Raw genomic sequence first — 19,134 nt, forward strand, 5'->3', positions numbered from 1 at the left:
GAAAACAAATCACACTGTGTTTTATCCTCATTTCTGCTTTGAATACTTTGACACTGTATCCTTTCATCTGGTGAGACACTTTGAAATGGTGAGAAATGAAGCAAGAATCGACAGGCCTGCTTTGGGCTAGGAGGACTGGGAAAACGTGATATACATAAGTTGTTGTCCAGCCCTATTATATACTAACTGTGTGGTCTTTGGATAATTCCAAAGAGCCAGAAGCCTTCACCTGCTCTCTCGGAAAGAGGCAGCACAATGAGAATGCACTGACTGTAGAACACATGTCATATTGCCCAAATATACTAGGTAATTCATTAATGGAGGTTAGTTTGACTATTATTAATTTGACCCCCCTCACATTCTTTCTTCTGAGTTTTGTTATTGTTATATAGAGGCAAACTGATGAGGGAAAGAACAGCACATCAGAAAAATATGCTTTTTTAATGAAAGGATACATTTGTACCCTTCTGTCTAGGAAATTTTCGAGCCCTGTGTGGTAAAAATAATGCATGTGCTGGGAAGTGTCTTACTTTTTCATGTAGCTTCCCCAAATTTGCAATATTTCCCAATGAGAAAAAAATCAACTCATATTTGTTTAAGTAAATGAACCAGTAAGCAAACTTTATTAAGATTTGTTAACATTTTTTTGTTTTCTTGCATGAGCTTGGCAAATAAAGGTACATTTCACTGAATCCTTTTTCCCTCCTCTTCCTCCTCTGCTTCCTCTTTTTCTTATTTCTCATTTCTACTCCTCATTCTCAGGAATGTATTTTCCTATTATGAGCTCTACTTCTTCCTCCTCTACCTCTTCCTCCTCCACCAGTATCTCCTCCACCACCAGCTCTTCCTCTCCCACTTCTCCCTCCTCCTCTTCATATATTTCGATTATTTCTTCCATATCATCTTCCAAGTCATCCACAGGAATCAGTAAAATCAGTGCTTCCGGAGATTCAACTGGGTCGAGAAAATCTCCTTCAATGCTGCGATCGGAAGGAATTCTCTCGTGAAGCATGTTGAAGGCAGTAGGGAGAAATGTGAATGAAGAGATCTTAAAAGCCTAGGGAATAGAGAAATAGGGTAAATGGCCTCAGCTGAAAAGTTTACATCAGATGACTGTGACAAAAGGCACCTTACAGAACTTTTCTGTGGGTAAATAAGAGATAATGCAGTGTTCAGTGTCAGCTTTAAATGGGCCATCTGTAGCCCCACCGCTCCTCTGAAAGCTTGGGGTTTATCTTGGACTATGGGATGGAAAGATTCTAAGAGCCAGAGATAGAGAATGCCAGCAGTGAAAGAGTATTTACCAGACATAACAGAGCAGTTTACACATGAACTCAGAGTGCCTGGGCCTGCATATAAAAGAGCTGCACAAGAATCAAGCAGCTCAAATCCCACTATCTTATGTACCCCATATGGCTTATGGGGTTCTCTGTCTGAGGAGCTACCAGTGATTGATGGCTGCTCCCAGGGGGGAGGGGGGAGGACCAGTTTTTTCCTCAGGATTGCAGCTCCTGAAAGACTTCCAGGACAAATAGATGACTATTCACCTAGGCATGTACAGAAAGCACTAAATGTGTTAGTTTTTGTTGTTTTGTTTGTTTGTTTGTTTTTAAATAGAACATGAAGTTGAGAGGGAAAAATGTGGTGAATAGGGGATGGGGGAGTAATGAGAAGGGGGAGAATAGGGATATAGGAAAATAGGGCGAATAGAGAAGGTATCTGACCAATTCATATATTAGATAGGAGCACATTTTTCAAAAAATAAAAGGTGAGTATTTCTGAGTTATTGAAATTTGAAAAGGAAGACAGTAAGAATTTGTATCTCTAAAAACACATGTCCAGGCTCTCTCTGGGATACAAGAAGGACTGGTCACATATTATCAGGAGTCTGCCCTGATCTCAGTGGGAGGTAGGTTTACTCCTCATGCTTACATCAGACATGAGACTTTCCCCTCTGCTGGCTTTAGTCTGTCCCCTAGTCTTAAGTCTTCACTTCTTTGTGAGCAAAAGTGTACACCTCACTGTGAACACCCCCCCCCCCCACCCCGAGGTCTTTACTGGCAGCAAGGCAGGTATATAGCAGAAGACACCTTTGTTCCTAGAAGGCGAAATTATGCCCTCAGCAATTACTTAGGTTTTTACTGAAATCTTGTCAGAATATGGGATTTCTCTCTCTACTGCTACATATATTGTCCCCTCTTCAGAGCCAATTCTTCACTTGCCTGAAAAGTACAGGCTGGGCCTTCCAAGGTAGACAGCAGAAGTTGGACCCTGTGTTGCCTACAGTGTGTAATCCCTCAGTCTTTCCTCACGGTATTCACCTTTATTTTTCATAGTCTGAACCATGCCATCAATGTCTAATTAAACATAAATCTCATCTCTCTAACTGATCTCTCTTACTCTTAAATTAAGTGACAATGTACCACATACTGTCTCATTTTACAATGTTCTTCAATGGCCAAGAACAGAAGATACGGAACTCTTTAGTTCCAATAGTTCTGAGGTATTTTAGTACTCACCTAGTTCCTTGTCTTAACCCTTACAGCCTCCTCTCTGCTGAATTGTTACACTTTCAAGAATCATATTTTTTCAAGAAAAATATGAAGGGATTCTATAAGAAGGGGTGTTCTACATAGAACTAGATCTCATCTGTTCTGCTGAAGAACTGGCCTTAAACATCTTTCAACAGAATTATTTTCAGCCTTGGCTTTTTCTCTCATTGTCACTTGAATCTAAGTCCTAACTTCTGGAGGAGATATGAACATTTCACATCTGACCATTGCTGTCCATATGCTCTAAGAGTTGGCATCAGGGACAGAGTACACAGGGACATTCTGTGGGGGCTCACCTTATATGGATTGGAGTTTACTATTAGTATTCTCACAGTGAATTCTCACAGTGACTTGCCCTTACCTTGGCAACTGACTGATCTTAAAACATCTCCCACTGTTGATATCACACATGATGATCAGGGTGTTCTTCTACCTCTCTGACATACTTCCCTTAACAAGGTCAGTTATACTGTTCAGAAACTAAGATCTATGTCAGAGTGTTCATCTTTACTGTAATGATGTCCAATCACACTCTGGGGTCCTCTCACCATCCTGAACCACTCCAGCCCATTTGATGCTGGGAGATCTTATGAGACAGTTCCACCTATCCATCCTAGCCTGTATCTTTGTACAGATAAAAACATGAAGTGTCCACAAATTTTAGAATCCTACCTTTTCAGCAGAAGGAGGGAATTTGCAGTGAATGTCCTCAGTGCACTTTAATGGTCTTTAATTTGACCACAGTGAGGAACATACTGACTTACCATTGCTCATTCTCAGACTGTCAGACTCAGACCAACATCGTCTAGTCATGATTAGCAGAAGGGACTAGATAGGTTTAAAACCTACTCTCTATAGGATTATGTTATACTAGGGGCAGGAATTAAAACATTAATATTTCATTTTAACTTAGTCAGAATGGCTAAGATTAAACAACAACAACAATTGGCAACAATTGTTCTTAGAGACAGTTTGGGGGAAAGGAAGCTTCATTCACCATTGGTTGGATTGCAAACAAGCACAATCATGTTGGAACTCAATATGGAGAATTATCAGAAAGTTTAAAAAAATCTATCATGTGATTTATCTGTGCAGTTTTTGGCATGTGTTCTAAGGATTTGACAGCCATCTACATAGATACTGGCTGAGGTGTGATCTTTGTCACCATTTATTGTATTCAATTAGATTTTTATTATTTCATTCATTTTTATGAGTGCGAATGTTTTGCCTCCAGGTATATATGTTTACTACACATATGCCTTGTGCCTATGGGGTTCAGAAGGGAGGATCGGATCTGCTGAAACTTGTGTGACTAATAGGTGTGAGCTGCGATATTTGCTGGGAATTGAACCTGGGTCCTCAACAAGAGTAACAAGTACTCTTGACCACTGGGCTATTTCTCTAGCCCCATCACTCTATTATTAATAGCTAGGATATGAAAACAATCTATCAGTGTCCAAAGTACCAAGAGGTTATGTATTAAATTATATCTATATGATATATATATATATATATATACATATATCTGACTGACTAACTATATATGTGTGTATACATATATATATATTTACATACATATATATATGTATATATAGACATATACAAATAAATATAGGAAAATGAAAATGTAGACAGACTAAGAAAATTGTATTTGTATATTTAGAACTATATATGAAAAATAATGAAAGAAAAAAGAGTTCAGGGGCCATGTGAGAAAGTGCATTGTGGATATACATGTGGAGCTGGAGGGAATAAAAGGAAAGTGAAATGGATGTAATTTTTTAAAAAAATTAATTTTCACCTCTCTCAGCTTCTGAAATGAGGAAAGAGTAGATTCCCTGGAACCTTCATGGGATGACTCTTCGGGAAGATATATTACCCTTAATGGTTTGAATCTATTACCCTCACAAAGCAAAACAACAAACAAGTAAAAATACTCACTTATTTCAGGCAACAAGATTGAATCCAAGAAACTGCATAGGACTCTCTCAACTTGATTCCTAGAAGTGACTGCTAGAGAAGGTGGGGCTGGTACCCTCTGTATCTGTGGAGAGAAAGGCTATCAATTATCCCAGCATCTGCTCATCCTCTGCCTAGTGTCTGACATTCCACTTCCATTAACATTTCCTAAAGCTGGGAGCTTTCCCCCGACGACCTGAGTTCAGACAAGTACAGAAAGCCTCCTCATGTACAGATTACTACACAATATTGGGCCATGAAAGTCAATGGCCACTTACTAGGGTAGCAGGTTAGGCAGTTCTGACTTGTCCTTCCACTGTTTTTTTTGTTTATTTGTTTGTTTGTTGTTTTTTTGGTTTTTTGTTTTTTTTTTTAAACTGAAGATTCTACTTCCTCAGGATCTTCCTCCACCATCACCCCTCACTGTACTTAACTAGCCTAAACTGCCATTCTTCTCTTTCTGACTGGCCTCCCACAACTCAGCCAAAGCATCATTTCCAGATCCCCACTATGGAGCTGGGCAACCAGTAAATGCTCCACACTCACTGCTCCCCCTGGGCAAACTGTCTGAGCAGCCAGAACTCTAGACCACCTACATTGAGCCTGCACAGGGAGCATTTTAGCAACCAATACCAATGGCAGAAAGAAAAGTTGCTTCCTCAATATTCCATTGCTCCTCTGCGCACCTCCCTAGTTGGTACTGAAAAAAATCAGAAATTCCAGAATTTTTGTGTTTGCTGAATCACTAACTACCCCATTCACAAAAATCCTCACTCTTATCAGGCTGTCTCAGGAACACAAGAAAACTGGTACGAGCCAGAACATTCACAGGCTCCTCACCGGATAAACAGCCTGGGAAGCTCGGACTTTAGCCTCACCCGTTTCAGTGGAGGACTGGAAAAACGTTTTTTTATTCTTTAGGATTCCCCTCTCTCTGCTCCCGCTTCTTTGGTCAGGAAAGAACTAAGCTAAACTTCCACACTTCTCTTTCGGAATGGCCTCCCCCAGAAGGCACAGGAAGCGTCACCATCTTCAGATTACCCGCTGGCCTTGGGCATTCAGAAAGCCCAAGTCACCAGTCACTGCTTCCCGAGGGCAAAGGACCTGCTTAGGCAGGATTCTAGTGTCCCCTCTATCTGGGGATGAATGGAAAGCTTTTCCTCCTGAAGGTCTCCCACCAGACACAAAGACCTCAGCTCTAGCTCCTTACCAGAATCAGTATTGTACTTGCCACAAGGAACTATAGGACCTGCCTATCACCCCATCAAGAAAAGAAAAAAAAAAGAAAAGAAAAGAAAAGAAAAAAATCATCCTTCCTATACTCCTACAGTGCTACAATTGCACAGTGACTTCAGTATAAGCCCAAGGGACACTGGTCAATAACTGGGCCTGCACAGCTAGGAGTCTAGCGCTCCTATACACTTGCAGAGTTGAAAGTAATCTCACATTCCCCAATATTCCCTTGCTTCCCTACCCATCTCCCAGATTCCTACTGAAAATAGCAGAAATTCTTGAACTTTTTTTTTTGCAGACTAACCTAGTGCCCCCACCCCCACCCCCACACACACAGACACACAAATCCTCACCCTTCTCAGTCTTCCTCACAGACAGAGACAGGACAGTCTCTGGTTCCTCACCAGGAAGACTGGACTTTAGTCCCACCCATTTCTGTGGATGACTGGAAAACTCTCCCTCTGTTCTCTCCTCATTGGTCAGGAAAGAATCAGTCTAAACTACAAGACTTTTCTTTCTGACTGTCTGCCCGCTGCAATCACAAAAACCCTTATCATTTTCATATTATCAAATGGCGCTCAGTATCCAGTACAAGCCACCATAGACACTGCTACCTCTGGGAAAACAGCCCGTGCAGCCTGGACTCTTGTGCCTCCTACTTCTGGGGCTCAATGAAAAGCTTATTTTCTGCAAGATCTCCCATGAATCCCCAATCTCTCACCTCCAGCCCCTCCCCAACCTCCCCACCACACACTCAGTAATCTACCCACCAAAATTCACTTTATGATCTGCATATCACCCCAGCACAAAAACCTTCACCACACATACAAGGCTACCAAGGCACAGGGAACACAGTATAAGCCCCAAGAGTCACTGGGCATTCCCTGGGCCTGCACAGCTAGGATTCTGGTGCTCCAGTACAATTGCAGAGCTGAAAGGTTGTTCACTTTTCTCAACATTTCCTGCTCCCCGACCCACCTCACTGGCTCATACGGAAAACAGCTGAAATTCTGGAACTTTCCTTTTTGCCAGCTAAACTATTGCCACACTAAAATAGTCCTCACCCTTATCACTGTGCCTAAATGACAGAGGGAAGGCAGTTGGAGCAAGGACAGTCTCTGGCTCATCAAGGGGAAAAATGCCCGGGGACATTCCACGTTAGTTCCACCTGTTTCTTTGAGGAGTGCAAGATTCCTACTTCCCTAGTGCCTGTCTCTCTGTCCCCTCCTCCTTGGTCAGCACCAAACTAGTCAAATCTTCCAGACTTTTCTTTCTGACTGTCCTCCCGCTGCAATCACAAAAAGCCTTATCATTTTCATATTACTGAATGGCACTCCGCATCCAATACAAGCTACCAGAGACACTGTTTCTTTTGGGTAAAGAGCCTGTGCAGCCTGGAGTCTAGTGCCCCCAAATCTGAACCTTGAGCGCTTGAGCCCCTCCCCACACTCAATATATTATAAGAGAACCCACTTTATGATCTGTCTACAACCCCATAGCAAAAAAAAAAAAAAAAAAAAAAAAAAAAAAAAAAAAAAAAAAAAAAACTCCATCATCCGTATTGGGCTACCAAGGCACAGGGAATCCACCATAAGCCCCAGGAGTAATTGGACACTCAATGGGGACCTGCACAGCTAGGATTCTAGTGCCGCTGTACAATATCAAAATGGAATGTGCCTTCAGGTTCCTGTCCCTTGCTCACTACTTACCTCCTTGATCTGTACTGAGACCAGTAAAATTTTCTGATTTTATTTTATTTTTTACTCATGAATATCCTATTGTCCTCCCTCCAAAAAAAAAAAAAAAAAAAACACAAAAAACAAAAAAAAAAACAAAAAACAAAAATAAACAACCCTCACTTTTCTCAGTATGCCTCAGTGACACAGGGAAACAGGTATCAGTTTGGAGAGTCTCTGGCTCCTCAGAGAGTACATAGCCTGGGATACATGGATTTTAGCTACACACTTTTCCATGGGTACTAAAGGATTCTTCCTATTTCCTCAGCATCCACATGTGTATTCCCTCCCTCTTGGTCAGTGCTAGAATAACATACACTTCCAGATATTTCATTCTGTCAGGCATGACACAGAACATGCAAAAATCTTTACTATTTTCATATTACTAGACTAGCAATGGACATCTAGTACAAACCACCAGAGTCCCTGAGCCCCAGGTTATCAGGCTGGACTATCTCTCACCAGACACGAATACTTCATCTCTAGCTCCTCTCCCCAGTCTGTATTATAGTCTACACAACTGACTAGGTGACCTGTCTACCAGCACATCAAAAAAGGAATTGCCACACTTGTAACATTAAAATGGCACAGGGACCCCCTATATAAGCCTTAAGGTTTACTGGCTAATAACTGGGCCTGAACAGCTAGGACTCTAGCTCTTCAATGCAATTTCAGAATGGAAGGTAACCTCACTTTCCCCAATATTCCCTTGATTCACTAAAACAATCCTAGGTTCCTATAGAAAACAACAGAAATACAAGAACTTCTGTTTTTTAAAAACTAAACTTGTGACACACACACACACACACACACACACACAAACACACACTCCTCACCCTTCTCAGTCTTCCTCAAGAACATGGGAATGCAGGAATGAGACAGGACAGTCTCTGGTTCCTCACATATAAACAGACCAGGAAGTCTGGACTTTAGCCCCACCTGTTTCTGTGGGAGATCAGAAAACTGACCCTCTGACGCCTCCTCATTGGTCAGGAAAAAAAGATCCTCCAATTCCAGACTTTTCTTACTGCCTGGCCTCACACACCACTCAAAGAAAGCTTCAGCATTATAAGATGAAAGAAATGGTTCTGGGCATTCAGTGCAAGCCACCATACACACTGTTCTTTCCAGGGCCTTTGCAGCCAAGAGGCTAGCACCTCGTACCCCTGGGGCTCAAAGGAATGCTCTTTCTCCACAAGATCTGCCAGGAAGCCACTTTCCCTCATATCCAGACCCTCCCAAACACCACACACACTCAGTATCTCAGTCAGAACGCACTTTGTGATCTTCTGAGGACAACAGAACGAAAACCTTCAACATCCTTATAGGGATACCAAGGTACAGGGAACCCAATATCTGCCCCAAGAGGTACCAGTAATTCACTGGCATATACATCTAGAATTCAAATGGCCCTATAAAATGGCACAGTGGAAAGATCCTTTACCTTCCTCAATATTTGCAGCCCTCCTACATACCAGTTGCTACTGACTACAGTAGACAATCCAGAACTTTGTTTTGGCTGTTAGCTATTGCCACACTCAAAAACAAAGAAACAGACAAACAAAAATGTACAACCAAACATCCTCACACTTCTCAGTGTGCCTAAGTGACACAGGGAAGGCAGTTGGATCAAGGATAGTTGAGTGAGGTTCATCACAGGGAAAACACCCTGTGGACATTCCCTTTCAGTTTCACCTATTTCTATGGAGTGTGTTAGACACCCACCTATCTAGAAAGCACCCACCTGCCTGCTCCGTCTTCCTTGGTCAGCTCTGAACTTGCTAAACCTTCCAGACTTTTCTTTCTGACTGGCCTCCTGCTGCAATCACAAAAAGCCTTATTATTTTCATATTACCCAATGGAGCTCAGCATCCAGTACAAGCTACAGCAGAGACAGCTCCTTGTGGGTAAACAGCCTGGGCAGCCTGGAGTCTAGAGCATCCTGCCTCTGAAACTGAAGGAAAAGGTCTTTCTACACAAGATCTTCCACCAGACAACAATACTTCATCTCCAGCTCCTCTCCCCAGTCAGTATTACACACAGCACAATTCACTAGGTGACCTGCCTACCACCACATCCCAAAAGGATTCACCAGACTTACAGTGCTACTGTAGCCCAGCACACAGAGTACACAGGGACCCTAGTATAAGCCTTCAAGGGGAACTGGCCAATAGCTGTTCCTGCTCACTTAGGACTCTAGTGCTCCTATACACGTGTAGACTAGAAAGGAAACTCAAATTTCTCAATATTCTTTTGCTTCCCTGCCCAAATGACAGGTTCCTACTGAAAACAGCACAAATTCTAGAACTTCCTTTCTTTTTCCATATAAACTACTGTCTCACACACACACACACACACACACACACACACACACACACAAATCCTCACTCATCTCAGTCTTCCTCACAGAAAACTGGAAGCCCAAATGAGACAGGACAGTCTATGGTTCTTAACAGAATAAACTGCCTAGAAATCCTGGGCTTTAGTCCACCTCTTTCTATATGGGTCTGACCTCCTCATTTGTCAGGAAAGAACCAGCCTCAACTTCCAGGCTTTCCTTTCTCAAAGGTATCCTGCTGCAAATTACACAGAGCCTCACCAAATTTAGGTTACTCGATGGCGATTGGTATCCAGTAAAGCTACCACAGACACTGCTCACTATGGGTACACAGTCTATTCAGTAAACATCCCTTTAGGGATGGACTCTAGCACCCCTTACCTATGGAGCTATATGGAAAGCTCTTTATTCAAGATCTCCCAAGTGGCCCCATCTTGAACCTCTAGTCACGCCCCATGCCACACTCATCAGCCTTTTACCAGCTAGAACTCATTTTCTCATTTGCATACTGCCCCTGAACAAAAGCCTTCACCATCTTCATAGTGCTACCAACACATGGGACCCCGAGTATAAGCCCAAAGAGTCAGTGGACACACACTGGGCCTGCACGAGTATTGTTTAAGGGCCCCTATCCAAGGACAGAGAGGAAAGTTCACTGGATTCCAAAGTACTTCCTGCCCTCCTACACAACTCACTCCTTCCCACCAAAGATAGCAGAAGTTCTGGAAGGTTGTTTTTGCTGGCTGATATATTGCTACATTCAAATAAAAACAAAGAGAAAAGAAAAAAAAACTAAGATACAAAACAAAACAACTAAAAGAGGTACAATCAAACAAACAAACAAATAAAAACCCCGCCTACTCATCCTTCTCACTGTCCCTGAATGAAACAGAAAAGAGTTGGAGCAACAACAGTCTATGGTTCCTCACAAGTTAAACACCTATGTATCACAGACTTTGGATCCACCTGTTAATCTGAGGAGTGTCCAACTCCTCTCTATTTCACCAGCATCCACCTACCTGTCCCCTCCTCCTTGATCAGCTCCAAATTTGTCAAACCTCCAGATTTTCTTTCTCACTGGCCTCCTGCTGCAATCACACAAAGCCTTATTATTTTCATATTACCGAATGGCGCTCAGCATGCAGTATGAACCCACCAGACACTGCTCCTTCTGGGTAAACAGCCCGTGCAGCCTGGACTCTAGCGCCCCCTATGTGCGGGGCTGAATGAAAAGCTCTGCAGACACAAGAACTCCAACAAGACACCAACACCTCATCTCTGGCGTGTCTCCCCGTCAGAAATATACACAACACCACTTACTAATTAACTGTATACCACCCCACCATCAAAAGATCGCTACCTTTATATTGCTACAATTGTACATGGAACACAGTATAAGTGCCAAGCTATACTGGCCAATAACTAGACCGGCCCAGCTAGGACTCTAGCCCTCCTATGCAATTCCAGAGTGGAAAGTAACCTCAATTTCCACAATACTGCCTTGCTTCACTAACCTCCTTCCCAGGTTTCGATAGAAAACGGCAGAAATTCCAGAACTTCTTTTTTTGCAGACTCAACTAGCACCATACACACAAAAATCCTGCCCTTTCTCAGTCCTTTTAAGGTAAACAGGAAATTAGGTCTGAGCCCTTAGGTCTGAGCCCTAATATTCTCTGGTTCCTCACAGGATAAAGAGCCGGGGAAACCTGAACTTTAGCCCCACCCATTTCTGTGACAGACTCGAAAACTGTATCCACTACTCTGTCTCCTTCCTCATTGGTCAAGAAAATAACAGCCTGAACTCAACTTACTTTTCTTTCTCACTGCCCTCCCTCTGAAAATACAAAAAGCCTCACCTCTTTAATATTTCTTGGTGGCGCGCAGGATATCGAGTACAAACCACCAGAGACGCGGTACCCTCTGGGTAAACAGCCCGCGAAATCTGGACTCTAGCGCCCCCTGTGTCTGGGGCTGAATGAAATGCTCTGCAGACACAAGATCTCCTGCCTGACACCAATACCTCATCTCTGGTGTGTCTCCCCGTCAGAATTATACACAACACCACTTAATAATTAACTGCCTACCACCCCACCATCAAAGATCGCTACCCTTATATTGCTACAATTGTACATGGAACACAGTATAAGTGCCAAGCTATACTGGCCAATAACTAGACCGGCCCAGCTAGGACTCTAGCCCTCCTATGCAATTCCAGAGTGGAAAGACACCTCAATTTCCACAATACTGCCTTGCTTCACTAACCTCCTTCCCAGGTTTCGATAGAAAACGGCAGAAATTCCAGAACTTCTTTTTTGCAGACTCAACTAGCACCATACACACAAAAATCCTGCCCTTTCTCAGTCCTTTTAAGGTAAACAGGAAATTAGGCCTGAGCCCTTAGGTCTGAGCCCTAATATTCTCTGGTTCCTCACAGGATAAAGAGCCTGGGAAACCTGAACTTTAGCCCCACCCATTTCTGTGACAGACTCGAAAACTGTATCCACTACTCTGTCTCCTTCCTCATTGGTCAAGAAAATAACAGCCTGAACTCAACTTACTTTTCTTTCTCACTGCCCTCCCTCTGAAAATACAAAAAGCCTCACCTCTTTAATATTTCTTGGTGGCGCGCAGGATATCGAGTACAAACCACCAGAGACGCGGTACCCTCGGGGTAAACAGCCCGCGAAATCTGGACTCTAGCGCCCCCTGTGTCTGGGGCTGATGAAATGCTCTGCAGACACAATATCTCCTGCCTGACACCAATACCTCATCTCCAGCGCTTCTCCCCAGTCAGTGTTATACACTACACAAATTACTAGGTGACTTGCCTACCACCCCATCATAAAAGATCGCTAACCTGACAGGACTACAGTTGCACAGGGACTCCAGTACACGCCCCACACAGTCCTGGCCAGTAGCTGGGCCTGCACAGCCAGGAATCTACTGCTCCTATGCCATTGCTGCATGGAAAGTATCCTCACTTTCCGCAATATTCCCTTGCTTCCCAAACCCCCTCTGAGGTTCCCATAGAAAACTGCAGATGTTCCAGGACTTCTTTTTATAGACTAACCTAGTGCCATGCACAACAAAATCCTCCCATTCTCGGTCCTCATAAGGGACAGGGGAAATTTGTGATGACCACTAACAATCTCTGGTTCCTCACGGGATAACTAGCCTAGGCAACCTGGACTTTAGCCCCATGTATTTCTGTGACAGCCTGGAAAACTGTATCCACTGCTCTGCCTTGGTCCTCATTGGTCAACAAAGAACCAGACTAAACTTCCCAGACATTTCTTTCTCACTGCCCTCCCGCTGCAAATACAAAAAGCCTCACCTTCTCCAGATTTCCTGATGGAGCAGGACATGCAGTACAATGAGGCTGAGACACTGCTCCCTCTGTTAAATAGATGATGCATCCTGAACACATGCGCCCCCTACCTCTAGGGTGAACACAAAGATCTTCGTCCACAAGCTCTACCATATGACCCCACTGTAACCTAGAGACCACCCCTACACTCACTATTCTACCAGTGAGAACTCACTTTGTGGTTTGCATCATCACACATCACAAATCCTTCCAACTCCTTATAGGGCTACAGAGGCACAGCCACCCCTATATAAAACCAATGTTTGTTTCTTGTTTTTTTTTGTTTTGTTTTGTTTTGTTTTTTTTTAATGTGCGTGAAGATCTGGGATCCTGGCAATCTTATACAATGGCAGAGAGTGGGACATTCTTTTCCTTACTCAATATTTCCTTGCCCACATTCCCACCTCTCTTGTTCAAACAGAAAACGGCAGAAATTGCAGAATTTAATTTGGCTGAATAACTTAATACCACATTCACAATAATCCTCATGCATTTTCAGTCAGCTGTGGTGACACAGGAAAACAGGTATAGGCTTGACAGTCTGTTGTTCCTCAGATTGTAAACAGCCTTGCTAGCTTGGACATTAGCTCCTCCAGTTTCTATTGTGAACCAGAAGATTCGATTTACCAAGGATCCACCTCTTTTGTTGCCTCCTCCTTGGTCAGGATTCAACTCACATGAACTTCCCTTCTTCTCTCGTGTCAGGCATGACACACAACTTGAAAAAAGCCTTACTATTTTCAGATTACCAGAATGGTGCTGGCATCTAGTACAAACTACCACAGTCACTGTACAACCTGGATTATTAGCCTGGAGGTTATGCCTCCAGATGTTAAGACGTCACCTCCAGCTCCTCTCCCCAGTCAGTATTGCACGCTACCAAACTCACTAGTGACCTGCCTATCACACATCACAAAAGGAAATGCTACCCTTACAGGAAACCCAGTATAAGACCCCAAGGGACACTAACCAATAACTAGACCTGCAGAGCTATCTAGTGCTCCTATGCCATTGCAGAGGAGAAAGTAACCTCACATTTCTCAGTATTCCTTGCCTCCCAACCCACCACCCAGATTCCTACAGAAAACAGCTCAAATTCCAGAACTCCCCCTCCCTTTTTTTTCCCAGCATAACCTAGTGTTATAAACACAGAAAAATCTTAACCAGTCTCACTCTTCCTCACAGACATTGGAAAGTGATTATGAGGCAGGACAGTCTCTGGTTCCTCACATATAAAGAGCCCGGGAAGCCTGGAATTTAGGCCCACCTGTTTCTGTGGGAGATTGGAAAACTGACCCTATGACCCCTCCTCATTGGTCAGGAAAGAAAGATCCTCAAATTCCACACATTTCTTACTGCCTGGTCTCACACACCACTCACAGAAAGCTTCAACATTATCAGATGAAAGTAATGGTTCTGGGCATTCAGTGCAAGCCACCATAGACACTGCTCCCTCCAGGGCCTGTGCAGACTAGAGGCTAGCACCTCCTACCCCTGTGGCTCAAAGGAATGCTCTTTGTCCACAAGATCTGCCAGGAAGCCACTTTCCCTCATATCCAGAACTTCCCAAACACCACACACACTCAGTATCTCAGTCAGAACTCACTTTGTGATCTTCTGAGGACACCAGCATGAAAACCTTCAACATCCTTATAGGGATACCAAGGTACAGGGACCCCAATATCTGCCCCAAGAGGTACAAGTAATTGACTGGCATGTACATCTAGGAATCTAAGGGCCCTATAAAATGGCAGAGTGGAAAGTTCCTTTACCTTCCTCAATATTTGCAGCCCTCCTACATACCTCCCCATTGCTACTGACTACAGTAGACAATCCAGAAATTTTTTTTTTGCCTCTAAGCTATTGCCACACTCAAAAACAAACAAACAGACAAACAAAAATGAACAAAAAATATCCTCACCCTTCTCAGTGTGCCTAAATGACAGAGGCAAAGCAGTTGGATCAAGGATAGTTGTTGAGGCTCATCACAGGGAAAACACCCTGTGGACATTCCCTTTCAATTTCACATATTTCTATAGAGTGTGTTAGACTCCCATCTATCTAGAAAGCACCCACCTGCCTGCTCCCTCCTCCTTGGTCAGCTCAGAACTTGCTAAACCATTCAGACTTTTCTTTTTGACTGGCCTCCTGCTGCAATCACAAAAACCTTTATTATTTTCATGTTACCCAATGGAGCTCAGCATCCAGTACAAGCTACAGCAGACACAGCTCCTTCTGGGTAAACAGCCTGGGCAGCCTGGAGTCTAGAGCATCCTGCCTCTGGAACTGAAGGAAAGGTCTTTCTACACAAGATCTTCCACCAGACAACAATACTTCATCTCCAGCTCCTCTCCCCAGTCAGTATTACACACAGCACAATTCACTAGGTGACCTGCCTACCACCACATCACAAAAGGATTCACCAGACTTACAGTGTTACTGTAGCCCAGCACACAGAGTACACAGGGACCCTAGTATAAGCCTTCAAGGGGAACTGGCCAATAGCTGTTCCTGCTCACTTAGGACTCTAGTGCTCCTATACACGTGTAGACTAGAAAGGAAACTCAAATTTCTCAGTATTCTTTCGCTTCCCTGCCCACCTGCCAGGGCCCTACTGAGTACAGCACAAATTCTAGAACTTCCTTTCTTTTGCCATATAAACTACTGTCACACACACACACACACACACACACACACACACACACACACACAAATACTCACTCATCTCAGTCTTCCTCACAGAAACATGGAAGCCCAAATGAGACAGGACAGTCTATGGTTCTTAACAGGATAAACTGCCTAGGAATCCTGGGCATTAGTCCACCTTTTTCTATATGGGTCTGGCCTCCTCATTTGTCAGGAAAGAACCAGCCTCAACTTACAGGATTTCCATTCTCAAAGGTATCCTGCTGCAAATTACACAGAGCCTCAACAAATTTAGTTTCCTCGATGGCGATTGGTATCCAGTAAAGCCACTACAGACACTGATCCCTCTGGGTACACAGACCATTCAGTAAACATCCCCTTAGGGATGGACTCTAGCACCCCTTACCTATGGAGATATATAGGAAGCTCTTTCATTCAAGATCTCCCAAGTGGCCCCATCTTGAACCTCTAGCCATGCCCCATGACACACTCATCAGCCTTTTACCAGCTAGAACTCATTTTCTCCTTTGCATACTGCCCCTGAACAAAAGTCTTCACCATCTTCATAGTGCTACCAACACATGGGACCCAGAATAAGCCCACTGAGTCAGTGGACACACACTGGGCCTGCACGTGTATTGTTCAAGGGCCCTTATCCAAGGACAGAGAGGAAAGTTCACGGGATTCCAAAGTACTTCCTGCCCTCCTACACAACTCACTCCTTCCCACCAAAGATAGCAGAAGTTCTGGAAGGTTGTTTTTGCTGGCTGACATATTGCTACATTCAAATAAAAACGAAGAGACAAGAAAAAAAATCTAAGAAACAGAACAAAACAACTAAAAGACTTACAATCAAACAAACAAACAAACAAACAAACAAATAAAAACCCCGCCTACTCATCTTTCTCACTGTGCCTTAATGAAACAGAAAAGATAGGGGGCAAAAACAGTCTATGTTTCATCACAAGTTAAACACCTGGGTATCACAGTCTTTGGCTCCACCTGTTAATTTGAGGAGTGTCCGACTCCTCTCTATTTCCCCAGCATCCACCTACCTGTCCCCTCCTCCTTGATCAGCACGAAACTTGTCAAACCTCCAGACTTTTCTTTCTCACTGGCCTCGCGCTGCAATCACACAAAGCCTTATTATATTCATATTACCGAATGGTGCTCAGCATCCAGTATGATCCCACCAGACACTGCTCATTCTGGGTAAATGGCCCTTGCAGCCTGGACTCTAGCGCCCCCTATGTCTGAGGCTGAATCAAAAGCTCTGGAGACACGAGAACTCCAGCAGGACACCAATTCCTAATCTCTGGCGTGTCTCCTCGTCAGAATTATACACAACACCACTTACTAATTAACTGCCTACCACCCCACCATCAAAGATCGCTACCCTTATAGTGCTACAATTGTACATGGACCCCAGTATAAGCGCCGAGCTATACTGGCCAATAACTAGACAGGCACAGCTAGGACTCTAGCCCTCCTATGCAATTCCAGAGTGGAAAGTAACCTCAGTTTCTACAATACCGCCTTGCTTCACTCACCCCTTCCCCAGTTTCGATAGAAAACGGCAGAAATTTCAGAACTTCTTTTTTGCAGACTCACCTAGTACCATACACACAAAAATCCTGCCCTTTCTCAGTCCTTTTAAGGTAAACAGGAAATTAGGTCTGAGCCCTTAGGTCTGAGCCCTAATATTCTCTGGTTCCTCACAGGATAAAGAGCCTGGGAAACCTGAACTTTAGCCCCACCCATTTCTGTGACAGACTCAAAAACTGTATCCACCACTCTGGCTCTTTCCTCATTGGTCAAGAAAATAACAGCCTGAACTCAACTTACTTTTCTTTCTCACTGCCCTCCCGCTGCAAATACAAAAATCCTCACCTCTTTTATATTTCTTGGTGGCACACAGGATATCAAGTACAAACCACCAGAGACGCGGTACCCTCTGGGTAAACAGCCCGCGAAATCTGGACTCTAGCGCCCCCTGTGTCTGGGGCTGAATGAAATGCTCTGCAGACACAAGATCTCCTGCCTGACACCAATACCTCATCTCCAGAGCTTCTCCCCAGTCAGTGTTATACACTACACAACTTACTAGGTGACTTGCCTACCACCCCATCATCAAAAGATTGCTACCCTGACAGGGCTACAGTTGCACAGGGACCCCAGTACAAGCCCCAAGCGGTCCTGGCCAGTCGCTGTGCCTGCACAGCCAGGATTCTAGTGCTCCTATGCCATTGCAGCATGGAAAGTATCCTCACTTTCCGCAATATTCCCTTGCTTCCCGAACCCCCTCCGAGGTTCCCATAGAAAACTGCAGATGTTCCAGGGCTTATTTTTGTAGACTAACCTAGTGCCATGCACAACAAAATCCTCCCATTCTCGGTCCTCATAAGGGACACGGGAAGTTTGTGATGACCTCAAACAATCTCTGGTTCCTCACGGGATAACTAGCCTAGGCAACCTGGACTTTAGCCCCATGCATTTCTGTGACAGCCTGGAAAACTGTATCCATTGCTCTGCCTTGGTCCTCATTGGTCAACAAAGAACCAGACTAAACTTCCCAGACTTTTCTTTCTCACTGCCCTCCCGCTGCAAATACAAAAAGCCTCACCTTCTCCAGATTTCCTGATGGAGCAGGACATGCAGTACAATGAGGCTGAGACACTGCTCCCTCTGTTGAATAGATGATGTAGCCTGGACACCTGCGCCCCCTACCGCTAGGGTGAACACAAAGATCTTCGTCCACAAGCTCTACCAGGTGACCCCACTGTAACCTGCAGACCACCCCTACACTCACTATTCTACCAGTGAGTACTCATGTTGCGGTTTGCATCATCACACCATCACAAATCCTTCCAACTCCTTATAGGGCTACAGAGGCACAGACACACCTATATAAAACCAATGTCTGTTTCTTCGTTTTTTTTTAAACTTTGTGTGAAAATCTCGGATCCTGGTAATCTTATACAATGGCAGAGAGTAGGACATTCTTTTCCTTCCTCAATATTTCCTTGCTCACATTCCCACCTCTCTGGTTCAAACTGAAAACGGCAGAAATTGCAGAATTTAATTTGGCTGAATAACTTAATACCACATTCACAATAATCCTCATGCTTTTTCAGTCAGCTGTGGTGACACAGGAAAACAGGTATAGGCTTGGACAGTCTGTTGTTCCTCAGATTGTAAACAGCCTTGCTAGCTTGGACATTAGTTCCTCCAGTTTCTATTGTGAACCAGAAGATTCGATTTACCAAGGATCCACCTATTGTGTTGCCTTCTCCTTGGTCAGGA

At 43.9% G+C, this 19,134-nt stretch overlaps 1 long non-coding RNA gene across 2 annotated transcripts; it reads right to left on the reverse strand.

The window, feature by feature from the left end:
- Window positions 1-597: 597 nt before the first annotated feature.
- Window positions 598-17,070, reverse strand: Tslrn1 (testis specific long noncoding RNA 1). 2 transcript variants are annotated; one of them, NR_045442.1, is made up of 3 exons: window positions 16,887-17,070; window positions 4,494-4,596; window positions 598-1,057 (listed from the first exon to the last, which is right to left on the reverse strand). It is a non-coding gene; the product is annotated as a testis specific long noncoding RNA 1 (long non-coding RNA). The 2 variants fall into 2 exon arrangements; NR_045443.1 differs by lacking the exon at window positions 16,887-17,070 and adding an exon at window positions 6,098-6,128.
- Between the last annotated feature and the right edge of the window lie 2,064 nt (window positions 17,071-19,134).

Source organism: Mus musculus, chromosome X (assembly GCF_000001635.26).
Source record: "Mus musculus strain C57BL/6J chromosome X, GRCm38.p6 C57BL/6J".
Lineage (NCBI taxonomy): Eukaryota > Metazoa > Chordata > Mammalia > Rodentia > Muridae > Mus > Mus musculus.